This window comes from Protopterus annectens, chromosome 1.part1 (assembly GCF_019279795.1).
Source record: "Protopterus annectens isolate FY-2018-M chromosome 1.part1, PAN1.0, whole genome shotgun sequence".
In the NCBI taxonomy this organism is placed as follows: domain Eukaryota; kingdom Metazoa; phylum Chordata; order Ceratodontiformes; family Protopteridae; genus Protopterus; species Protopterus annectens.
The window spans coordinates 1,367,732,104-1,367,744,603 of NC_056726.1; positions in this window are offsets into that span (position 1 = coordinate 1,367,732,104).

The window sequence follows — 12,500 nt, forward strand, 5'->3', positions numbered from 1 at the left end:
TGTGGTGGTCAACTGTGCCAGCAGGCTATACAAGGGTAGGTGATGCGTATACCTTGGCATCAGGCCACATAACAATGATCTGCATTGTGGCTCAGGGCTGTAGTTTCTGCATTTGCCCACACAGGTGGGTATTGTATCCCCCATTCAGTCACCTAGGTGACTATCGTGTGTGGCCAATGCTGTGCATCGCCTGCCATGTATGTGTTCCTTAGTCCATGACATGGTTGGTGTCTAGGATGTGCAAACCTGCCACATGCATGTACAGTGACATGTGTAACTGTACCTGGGGTATCTGGCCCATATTGTGAACATGAATTGTCATCAGGTGTGCCAGTCTTGCCCACCTGTGGCAGGAACTGATAATGAGCAGCAGGTTTACCCTGCACCTACATTGATAGCATGCTAACAGCATTCCCAGGTGTCAGTGGCATCTGTCCATACAGGGCATGTTGTCAGGCATGGTATGTCCATTGTGGGTCACATGTGAAGGCACCACAGGTGGTGCAGGTTTCCATTGGGGAACATGGGGGAGGTGCACTGTCTGTATGTACATGCATATTAGACAGATGGGCAAAGTGACATGCCCTCTGTAGCCCACTGCTATCACTCTATAGTCAATATTGGTGGCCAATATGCAGTGTACTATCCACATATTGGCTGTTGCCTAGGCATGTGTGTGTGTATGACACTTGGGTAGAGAGTGTGATCTGGATAGTACTGGGGTTGCTAACTGTCATTGCCTGGCCTTGATGTCACATGTATGGGTATGGCTTTGCACCCCAGCCTCTCAGCTATTTTACATTTGTTATCCCAGTACAGTTGACATTGTGATTTATAGTAGGGCCACCATATAAGAAATATGCAGATCCTGCTCCATGTTGGCCATGGGTGTCACACACTCACAACAACCTCAATGCAGGATATGAGTTACAAACACACACACACACACCTGTCATGTCTTGGAGTAGAGCCCCTACCTAACTAGTTTATTACACTACAGCACTATGCAGTTATAGTACGCTCCACAGACATTACTGGAGTATTGTTTCGCCAAAGGTGCATTTCACAATGGATGACATCAGCAGGATTACCAAAGTAGGGCATTTCAAATGTACTGCAAGTGAGTAGCCTAAAATGCATTGCTCCCTACACAGACAGTGAGACACACACAAAATATCCACAACCAACATGTGTGGGTATAGGACCCATGACCAAGGTCTATATCACACTACAGCATGGAGCTGTTATAGGACACACCACAGGGATTACTAGAAAACTCCTTCCCCAAAGATGGATGACATCAGCAGTATTGCAGAAGTAGGTCATTTCAAATGTACTGTGTGTGACTAGCCTATACTGCATTGCTCTGTACACAGACATTGGAACACACACAACACATCCAGAAATGCTACACTCCAGAAATACACAGTTACCAGATGCAGTACAGGGATTACTGGGCTACAACCTTTCCAGAGGTGTATTTCTAGGTTGGTGACATCAGCAGCATTGGCAAAGTTGAGTATATGAATTGTAAGGAGTGTGAGTACCCTAAAAAGCAATGATCTCTGCACAGTCAGAGGCAGACAGACACACACAATTGCCATGTCTGGGGATAGAACACCTACCTAACTACATTATCACACTACATAGTTACAGGACGCGCTATGGCAATTACTGTGCTATAACTTTCCCAGAGGTGTACTTCTAGGTTGGTGACATCAGCAGCCTTGGCAAAGTGGAGTATATGAATTGTAAGGAGTGTGAGTACCCTAAAAAGCATTGCTCTCTACACAGTCAGAGATAGGCACACACTTTCTATGTTTGGGGTTAGAGCACCTACCTAACTACTTTATCACAATACAGCATTGCACAGTTACAGCATGCACTGTGGAGTTTACTGGGATATTTTTACCCCAGTGGTGTTTTTCACAGTTGATGATGTCAGCAGACATGCCAAAGTAGGGCAATGGAGGTTATAGTGGCAGTGAATGGCCTCAAAAACATTGCTCTCTCCTCTGACAAAGGAACACACACAAACATTCACACCTACAATGTTTGGGGATAGAACTCCTACCTAACTAGCTTATTACACTATAGCACTACGCAATTATAGCACATGCCATGGAGATTACTGGAGTAATCCTTCTCCAAAGGTGTATATCACATTGAATAACATCAGCAGCCTTGCCAAAGTTGGGCATATGAATTGTAAAGTGTGTGAGTACCCTAAAATGCACTGCTGTCGACACAGTCAGAGACAGGCAGACAAGCACACAAACACACTCACAGTTGCCAAGTCTGAGGTTAGAATTCCTATTTAAGTACTTTATTACACTACAGCATTACACAGTTACAGGATGCGTTACAGAGATTACTGGGCTACTACTCTCCCAGTGGTGTATTTCTGGTGGGTGACATCTGCAGCCTTGCCAAAGCTGAGTATATGAATTGTAAGATATGCGAGTACCCTAAAAGCATTGAGCTCTACACAGTCAGACACGCACACACACTCACAGCTGCCAAGTCTGGGGTAAGAACTCTTATCTAAGTACTTTATCACACTGCAGCAGTACACAGTTACAGGATGTGCTACGGAGAATACTGGGCTACTATTCTCCCAAATGTATATTTCACATTGAATGACCTCAGCAGGCTTGTCATAGTAGGGCTAAGGGGAGGGCAGTCTGTGCATGGGCCATAACCCATTCATGTAGGGGTTGACACGCCACATGCGGGCACACATGGGGTCATATGTCACAGGTACATGTATACAGCTGCTAGATGACTACTTCCTTGTACAGTCATGTTGCACAGCTGACACGTGCACCACATAGTCTGTAATGCTGACAGATACTGGTGGCTAGTATCTGCAGTGAATGACATCTGCAACTAATGTGTTTGGGTCCCTCTGGCTGTGTGCTGGGTGGGACAGGCCTGGATGGCTCCTTGTCACAGTCACCCTCTTCCACACATCTATGTACATCTACCTTTGGCTTATTATAGTGTGTTGTCCTGACATATATGTCTGTATTCCTATCCACTGTGTGTGCAAGGCATGAGTGGTGCATACTGATGAGTGTCCGCACTAACAATTGCAACTGCCAGATATGTCTGGTCCACTGATGTTTGCAGTCATGGCCTTCACAGTGTGTGAGCATGCCCAGTATGACCTTTCAGTATGTTGTTGACTGACATTGCCTTCATTAAGTGTGTGAGCATGCCCAGTATGGCCGTCTGTTTTGAATGTGTGGATCATGTCCAGGTAATTTGTGCTGCAGTGCTGAACTTTGTGTTGTACACCGACAGGTAGCATGCTGTCTCTGCAGGGTATCCATCAATCATTTGGCTTTGACTGTTACTACATTTCTGCATAGCGAGGAGGGCACACCTGACTGTTTCTACATTTCTACACAGGAGTGGTGGGGGCACACCTGACTGTTATTATATTACTAGGTAGGATGGGAGAGCACACCTGACTGTTATTACATTATTATGTACGATGTGGGGGGCACACGTGACACTTGTACACATTTGCTATGACTGTACTGGTATGCCAGGTACTCCATTTCATTCTGTATTGCTAACTATCATGCTGACTAAAGGCATACCAGTGTAGTACAGATCATGGCTTTGGCTGTCCTACATATTATTGTCCGACTTCTTACCCTTCAGAACTAACATCCCACTGCCTGCCCTGCTGTGGTCTGTCTGTGTAGGCCTGTTTGGGGGGTTAACCATAGCCATCATTCTGGGGCCATGGCACAGGCTCTGTTTGGGTTTGCCTACACCTGTCCTGCTGGCTGAGACTGTTGTTGGGTATCTAAACCTTCCTGACTGGCATGTGTGGGTCTTATGGACACACATGTCGCTCAGCCCATTTTCTGCAGTGGGTTTTGTCACCCTGTGTAGTACTGGCTACTATGGTGACTACAGTGTGTGTTACAGATGTCATGGTGCCACTATGGGTGTCTGCTGTCTGCTGCCATAACATTCAGAGACCCAATTTCCTTGCATGCTCACATCCATACCATAGCTACAGGCAACAACACATTCTACTCCATTTGGCAATTGGTAGGTTGATTGACTTACCTTGAGGGTGTGCCAGACTTGTGGATGGCCTGGAGGGCTGCCTATGTCAGATGCACTTAGTACACTCCCCATACATGGTTGAGCACAGGTAGTGTCATGTTTGGCATCCCATTTACTGTATGTGCGAGTCAGAGAGAGGTCTCATTCCCTGGGTCCCTACTGTGTCAGTGCATGTGCTATGCGTTGCCTCCTTGTCAAGGCCAGGGCATACTGGGCATGCCTCCTTCTGCCTACTGTGGCAGGCTCAGGTTGTTCCTCCTCCCAGTCACTCTGAGCCTGTGCAGGCCTTGGCATTGGTGGGGGGCTGTGTGGCCCTGCCCCATGCTGTTCCTGCTGCAGCTCTTTCCACGGGATCATATTGTGTAGCATATCACATACCATAATAATTTGAGTACATGTAGCTGGTGAATACTGCAAGGCTCCACCAAATGTGTCCAGATGATGGAACCGTGACCTGAGCATCCCAAACATACGCTCTATTATATGTCTGGCCTGTGCATGTGCCTCATTATGGCATTGTTGTTCAGGTGTGTATGCATTTCTGATGAGTGTCATCAGCCATGGCTCCAGTGTGTACCCAGCATCCCCCACTAGGTGACCATAGGGGATGTCCACATTGGCAAATCTCTGGTACAGCTGCATCAGATGCCATATGTGTGAATTATCATAGCTTCCAGGGCAGCCAGTACAAACATTCATTATAATGCCCTGGGCATCACGGACGACCTGGCAGTTGATGGAGGGGATGCCCCTGTGGTTGATGTAGGCCCTACCCTGCTCACCGGGTGGTGCTTTGATGTATATGTACATGCAGCCTATAGCACCCATTACCCCAGGGTATTCTGCTATTTGGTGGAAGAGATACATATTGCTGGTCAACACCTCATGTGTGCTGAGGAAATATACGTGCTCACTGGCATGTGCTGACATGTCATCCAGGAACTGGTGGAATACTCTGGATGCTGATGTCTGTTAAATCCCCATGATATCCCCAGTTGTGCTTTGGAAGGTACCTGTGGCTAGTATATCTAGGCCTACACATACCTTGTTATCCACTGGGATGAGTTCCCCTCCGTCAGTTTGATGTGTCAGGTGTGGCCGGCACAGCTCAACAATTTGCTGTAGGAGGTCTCTGTCCACCCTATAGCGCTCCACTATCTCCAGCTCATGTAGCCCCTGGTAGGTTACCCTGGGTCTGTAAACTCTTCTCTGTCTCATCACTGTGTGTTGTTCGGTAGCATTCACATCCTAACCACCCTCAGCCTCTTTCACATGTTGTTCTATGTTGCCTGCTGCAGCCCTTCTCATTTTGTAGGATTGTTTGTTAAAATTTCCCCGCTTGTATACAACTGGTGGTTTAGAGCATGGGAAAAGCCAGAGGGGAAGGTTTTTCTTAGTTTATAGTAGTGTTCTGGGCTGGTCTGGTCTGCTGCCTGTGTAATTGGCTGATTCTGATACATTTCACCTGCCAGCTGAGCTAGTTCTTGATTACCTTCCTACTGCTGTCTTCCCTTCCTATTGCCTTCCTGTTTAAGGCCAGGGGCACACTGCGCAAACAGAGTGCTCAGATGAGCACAGGGCTGCTATTTCCTGGTTTACTTTTTTTTTTCTTTAAAACCCAGTGCGCGGCGTGCACACCCGCTTAGTCTTTGTGAAGAGTGCTATGCAGGTTTAGACACACCTCCCTAGCTAGGAGCAATCCTGAGCCACAGGGCTCCAATCCGCTTACAGTATGCCTGACACACACTCCCATGATGTCACTTATATCTTAGTCTTGCACCCAACTATTCATACTCTTACACTGTTGAGACCTGCCTCACATGCTGGGGAAAACTAGGATTCTCTATCATTCCCCTCATTTGCATAGGATTGCCTGCTAATGCATAGTTACATGTCTCAAACTGAGCCTCCCCTCTTGGCAACTATTACTCACTGGCCAAGTTGTCTTCTGCCTGCCATTGACTTGCATGGCAGAATACTGATTTTAGTTAGAATGCTTATTTTAGGTTTATTTTATAACCCCCCCCCATCCCATTTGCACGCCACTGCCCTATGCTTAAACAGCTGAGATCGTCGAAAAAAAAAATAAAAGTTGTTTTTTATTTTTTTATTGTTTGCAATGCCAATGGCCTTATACTTGGCCATTGGCATGCTTCCTCAATGATATGCAGCCTTTATTTGGAGCTGTCATAGCTCTGTTTCAGATTTTGCAGAAATGTACTCAGTTACTAACCGAGTACATTTCTGCAGATAGCACTTGTCTTGCACGGACTATTGCAAGCTTCCTGGATTGCAAACTCACCTTATTTGCATGAATTTCTCCTGCAAATGAGGTGATTTGCACACCAGGGTTTAGTCTGTGCATGATTAGTGCAGGATCTCTCATGCACGCCCCTGCAGGCTGTTCCTGGATTGCACGGCAGACATATTGCCTGCTAGGGCTCCTGCACTAATCATGCATGCCATGCACGGCATCGAGAATCCGGGGTTTAATGTCTATACCATGCCAGTGGCACTTATTACACTTTAGTTTTGGATGTTATTTGGGGTATGTTGCAGTCATCCCCACCAAGATTATTTTAAGCCATGTGTTTCCAAAGTATATCCAAACAATCAATGTACACCACACTAAGATGACTTCAGAAAAAGGGAGAAACATGGCATGTCTACAGTTTAGGTTTATTGTCTTGAGTGCAGCAATAAAGATTTAAAAAAGTAAAAAGTCATAGGCATTCAAAAGCCATCTGTCTGCAACACTGTTATGTCCTCAAAGGGTCATTTGCATATATCCAGTGGGCTTCCACTAAATGAGTCAAAAGGTATTATTACACAGTGAAGACTCTAGCTCGGTTATGACTTTCTTGCTCCTTTTACTAAATGGTTTGTCTGTATGACAATTTTTCCCTGTGGATTAGATGCTCTTTGCCTTGATTATCAGATACTTTAAAGGCATGATTCTCATCTGGCAAGGCTGACTATATGGTTTAATGCTCATATTTGTTACTCTATTGCCTAGCTTGCTTACATGTGGGTATACAGATTCATTTAGATTTTGTTTAAAAGAAAAATAATCTCAACATAGGTTCATAGGTAAGTATTAGGCTAGCTGCCTTTGGCAGCATCTTTAACCCTAGCCAGTTTCCTTTTTTCTGCTCAAAATAACTTACTCCATTTGATTATAGATTGGTCTTATCCATCCCATGGTCAATAATTATTTGAGAATATCTGGAATCATTTCATAAATAATCCAATGGGATAATGCATTTGAAAGCTGCCCGGGATAAATGTTCTGTTTCCCAACCACAGAGCTAAGTTGCAGTTGAATATGTTGATTACAGTTAGTCAGTAATGCCAGACACTAGAGTTTCATTCTTGTTAGTGTTCAGAAAATGTATTGTGATGCTAGAAGTGATCTTTGTTAACTTTTTATGTTAGAGTAATATTGAAAATTTCTTCTAGTGTCATCAAGTATTCTGCCTGGCTTTGTTCAGATATCTTCAGCATGCTCATACAGAGATATACACTCCCCCCAATGTGGGCATACCACCATCTTTCTCAAGTGTTCCCTGATTTTACAGAGCATTCCTTACAAGTTGCTTCTTATTTCTGTCCTGTCCCATGTAATAGACTATTATAGTCAGTATGCCAGACATTAGAGTTTCCTACTTCCTATTGTTCAGAAAATATATCAGGATGTTGAATATGTTGAATTCCTCACTTGGCATGGAAGACTAAAGGTCTGTTTAGTTAAGGTGCTGCTTTCTGTGCCAAGAATGCAGGGTTTGGGTCTTTTCTCCCTTATTTTAACTTTATTAAAGCGACTTACTGTTATTTCTAACCAAGCTGGTGTCTATTACTGGTTGAGAGAACTTAACCACTGCATTGCAAAGGTGTCAATCCCTCTACCAGGGATACAGGGTTTGATGTTTTTTTTTTCCTTTGTATCTTTTTGTTTGACTTAGGGTAATTTAAAAAGGCACCCTGGTATGTAAGCATTGGCACAAAAGACTAATGCTCTGTTTAGTTATTGAGATATTTTCTTTGCTGAGGGACCAGGGTCCAAATTCTTTTAAGTGACTTAGAATAACTTCAAAGAGTATCCTGGATGTTAAGGGCTCCTCCTGCACATACATCTTTCATACTGCAAACTTATTCTATTAACTTTTTATGTGACTTTGGGTAATATTTAAAAAATATCACTGCTGTCAAGTGTCAACCTACCCGTATGTCTTTTGTGCTGCAAACCTGTTGTTCTATTGACATTTTAAGTGACTTAAGATTAATATTAAGATTTCCCATTGTGTCTACTGGATTGCAGGATTTGCTCATTAGCCTAGCATAGTTTAGAGGTATGACAGACTCCCCCATGCAAACACACGCACACACACACACACACACACACACACACACACACACACACACACACACACACCACAAACACGTACATGCACACACTTACATACCTCTCACCTGTACAGATTTTCGCAGGTATGTTCCTCATAAAAATTGTGTTTTTTGATGAATCACTGGGATGATCTAAAGACTAAAGTCACTAAATAATGACATGCATTTGAGTTTTAGACTTTATATCCTTCAGAAAATGCATTCTAACAAAAATCCTGTTATTCTAGCAACTTTCTGAGTTTATAAGAGCAACATTTAATATGTGCCCCTATTTTTGGACCTTTGTCCCCCATTATGTCAGGCTTTCTCTAGATTTCTTGCACTAAGAGGTTGAAAGGTATGACACACACACTTGCACACACACAGACATATTCATAAATACACACATAGGCACGCTGACAAAAATACACACACATGCACATGCACACACGCACACACGCACACACACACACGCACACACGCGCACACACACACACACACACACACACACACACACACACACACACACACACACACACACACACACACACACACTCTCAGAGCACCCCTCACCTGATCACATTCAAGGACACACACTCAACCACTCACCCATATACAAACACATACATATGTATATCTATATCTAATCTCTATCAATATATACACACATACACACACACACACACACACACACACACACACACACACACACACACACACACACACACACACACACACACACACACACTCACACACACATACACACACTCTCAGAGCACCCCTCACCTGATCACACTCAAGGACACACTCAACCACTCACCACATATACAAACACACACATATGTATATCTATATCTAATCTCTATCAATATATACTATAAACACATGCACATGCACACACAAACATACATATGCATGCGTGCGTGTACACACACACACACACACACACACACACACACACACACACACACACACACACACACACACACACACACACACACACACACACACACACACTCATAAAGCACACACAAATACCTAAGAGCAGCCACCCCTCTGCATACACACACATCCCACTCCCCCCACTTATACATGCATGCATGCATGCACACACATGCATGCTCACACACACATCCCTACTTGTCAGTTAAACTCCCCAGCACTTATCTCTAATGAGATCCTACCTATTGAAAGTAATGGGTAAACACAAACATTTGGTAGAGTTAATTAGTTTCATTTTCCACGCTAACTTATGCAGCCAAGCCACTTACCTACCTTAACACGGGCATTTCTAGGGGAGAAAACATAACAAATTAGCATTGGCTGCTCCTGTGGAATGCCTTTTAGCATGTAACTTGGTTTAGGAGATGACCGTGACCATGAAGGATCATTGTGGAAGGCCTGTCTCTGAACTGGAAAAGGCAGTCGCCAGTGATATCAGCCCATTTTAGAGTTTACTGCTGGCAGTAGCCCTATCCAAATCCAGTCCTTGACTAGTATGCACAATCTTTTCATACAGAAAGACAGACAAACCTGTATAAAAAATTGTGAAATGTTTATAAGTGCATCACAAAATCAATTGCACAGTGATTTCTTTATTTCGGATACATTTGGACTTATTTTGCTCATTAGTATATTCCTACAGATAAACTGGAAAAATTAATGAAAATTCAAAGAATGTTCATAGTTGCATTTCTTGCACAGTATGGCAAAATATGAACTGAAACACTGACTTTGTACACATGATATGTTTAGCAGAAGAATCCCATGGTTCAAATGAACCATTAATGAAACTGCTGGCTTTGCAGCAATGTCTACATGGTTAGCCTGCAATTTTTTTCTTTTCTTTGAATTTTTAGTATGACAGCTGTGAGTGACTGAATAATTTGCAATCTTCCTCTTTAAACTGCACACACATTGATGGAATAAGATAAACAACTGCAAGACAGGCAACCTGTCATACATGTAATGAAAGAAAACTGTCACTAGCAGCTGTTTAGAAAGGCGAATATCCTGGACACAAAAGGCAATGTAAATATATCAGAGCACACTATCAAGAAGAAATCACTCTGCAATATCTAATATTAAAGGGAATTTTGCATTTGAAATGCCAACATCTTTATCTTTTAATATCAGTGTCTTTCAGAAAATTTCTAAGCACCTCATTTGAAATTTGTGTGAATTTTTCAGTGCTGTTGGCAGCTGGCAAAGCTTTGCCAGTTTGTTTCATGATGTGCTAGGGACTTGATATGCAAATAACACATGACATCATCAACAGAGTTGAACTGCAGGAGATGAGTGCCTCTGACAGTCTTATGTTAGCAGTTAATATTGCTTTTATACTGTCATTTTTTTTCTTTTTTAAAGTAAGCTGCCCATTTCCATCTACTGCACAGTGTTAACTGTAATGACCCACATGGCTCATTTTCTTTTCTATATGGCATGATAATTTATTCCATGCAACAGCAATTTTTTTTTCTGACGTAGACGAGGTGTTACCAAGAATGGCTCTTTCTTTGTAAATATTGCAAAACAAGACTAATTATATTTTGAAGAATCTATGCATAACCTTTTGCTAAATTTTACTGGGGTCTGTTTTCTTCTCATTACACACACACACACACACACACACACACACACACACACACACACACACACACACACACACACACACACACACACACACACACATCAAAACATTATTAAAATGTGCTGTGCTCAGCTTGGCAGTGTTGCACTCTTGGTTGTTCAGAGGATGTTTTTAAGTTCTTACCATCTAGTTTTAACAACTGCAGATATTCTTCCCATTGTGTAGATTGTAGTTGCATAGAGTTTAACAGTGCATCTAGAGTCTGATCAGCTATGAGAAAAACAGTGCTTATTGAAATTAATGGGTGCAACATGAGTACTAAACATGTACACCCATTCCAGAAGTTGCATGGCATAAGCATCCTCAAATCACTGTACTTTGAAACTTCTATAATAACAAAAATGCCATGCTGTAGTGAGGGCTAATTTACAAAGGCACGACCCACAAAATGTCTGCTTATCTGCAAGCCACTACTCAACTGAGCAGCAAGATCTAAAGTAAAAACATTTTTTCTTTGCATCCTATGCACAACTTCAAAGAATGCCTTTGCACAGTACACATAGTTTTATGAATACCACCCAAAATCTATTCTTCCATATTTCTGTTATGAACTTTTCTTACTTACACCATAACTATAAAAGATTAGAGGGAATGTTCTGATCTGTTAAGCTTTCTAATTTTGAAACAATATTCAAAAGCATACAGAACAAAGGAACTATGCAATCAGTTTAGGAAACCCTGATGCTTGCCCTCCACATCTGCTAAGCATTATTCAAAGTAATGACAGTGACAACACCACGTCATCCCAGTCTGTGACATCATCCCTCATTTATTTTATTTTTTTGTTGGATGTATGCGACTCACTATACATGGGTGCTAGCTCTTAAAGATTATCTTTTAAGTTTTATCTAGTAAAGCAATGTGTTCATAGTCACACTGAATGCAGTAGGATTTATGGGAACTAACAGTGTGCTGTTGGCATCTAGTACATTTGGAGCTCATTGTTTTATCCTAGGAACCTGCATGTCTAACATTTGGTGAATCTGTAGTTGTTGTTGGTGATCCCTAATATTCAGTTAAATTGATAGATAAGCCAGCTATCCAGAGTACTGCTCATCATTTTCCAAAAAAAATGATCAAATGTTATATCTCTCCACAAAAATTTACTATTGTCACAGAAAGAGATATTTATTCTTTTGTTCATTCATTCATTCATTTATTGTTTGTTTACCAAGATAGTCTGCCAGGACCAAAACCTCTTTTCAACAAAGGTCTGGTCAGAAAAGGTCCAAAGCTATTTGTAGTCAATTAATAATTACAGCAGTAACCAAGAAGTTGTAGTTAGTCTACAATCTTACTTTGAAAACATGAGTATAATAATCTTTTACTTATTAATTTCTCCTTTGATGACTGAGTTAATCCCACTAGACTAGTAACT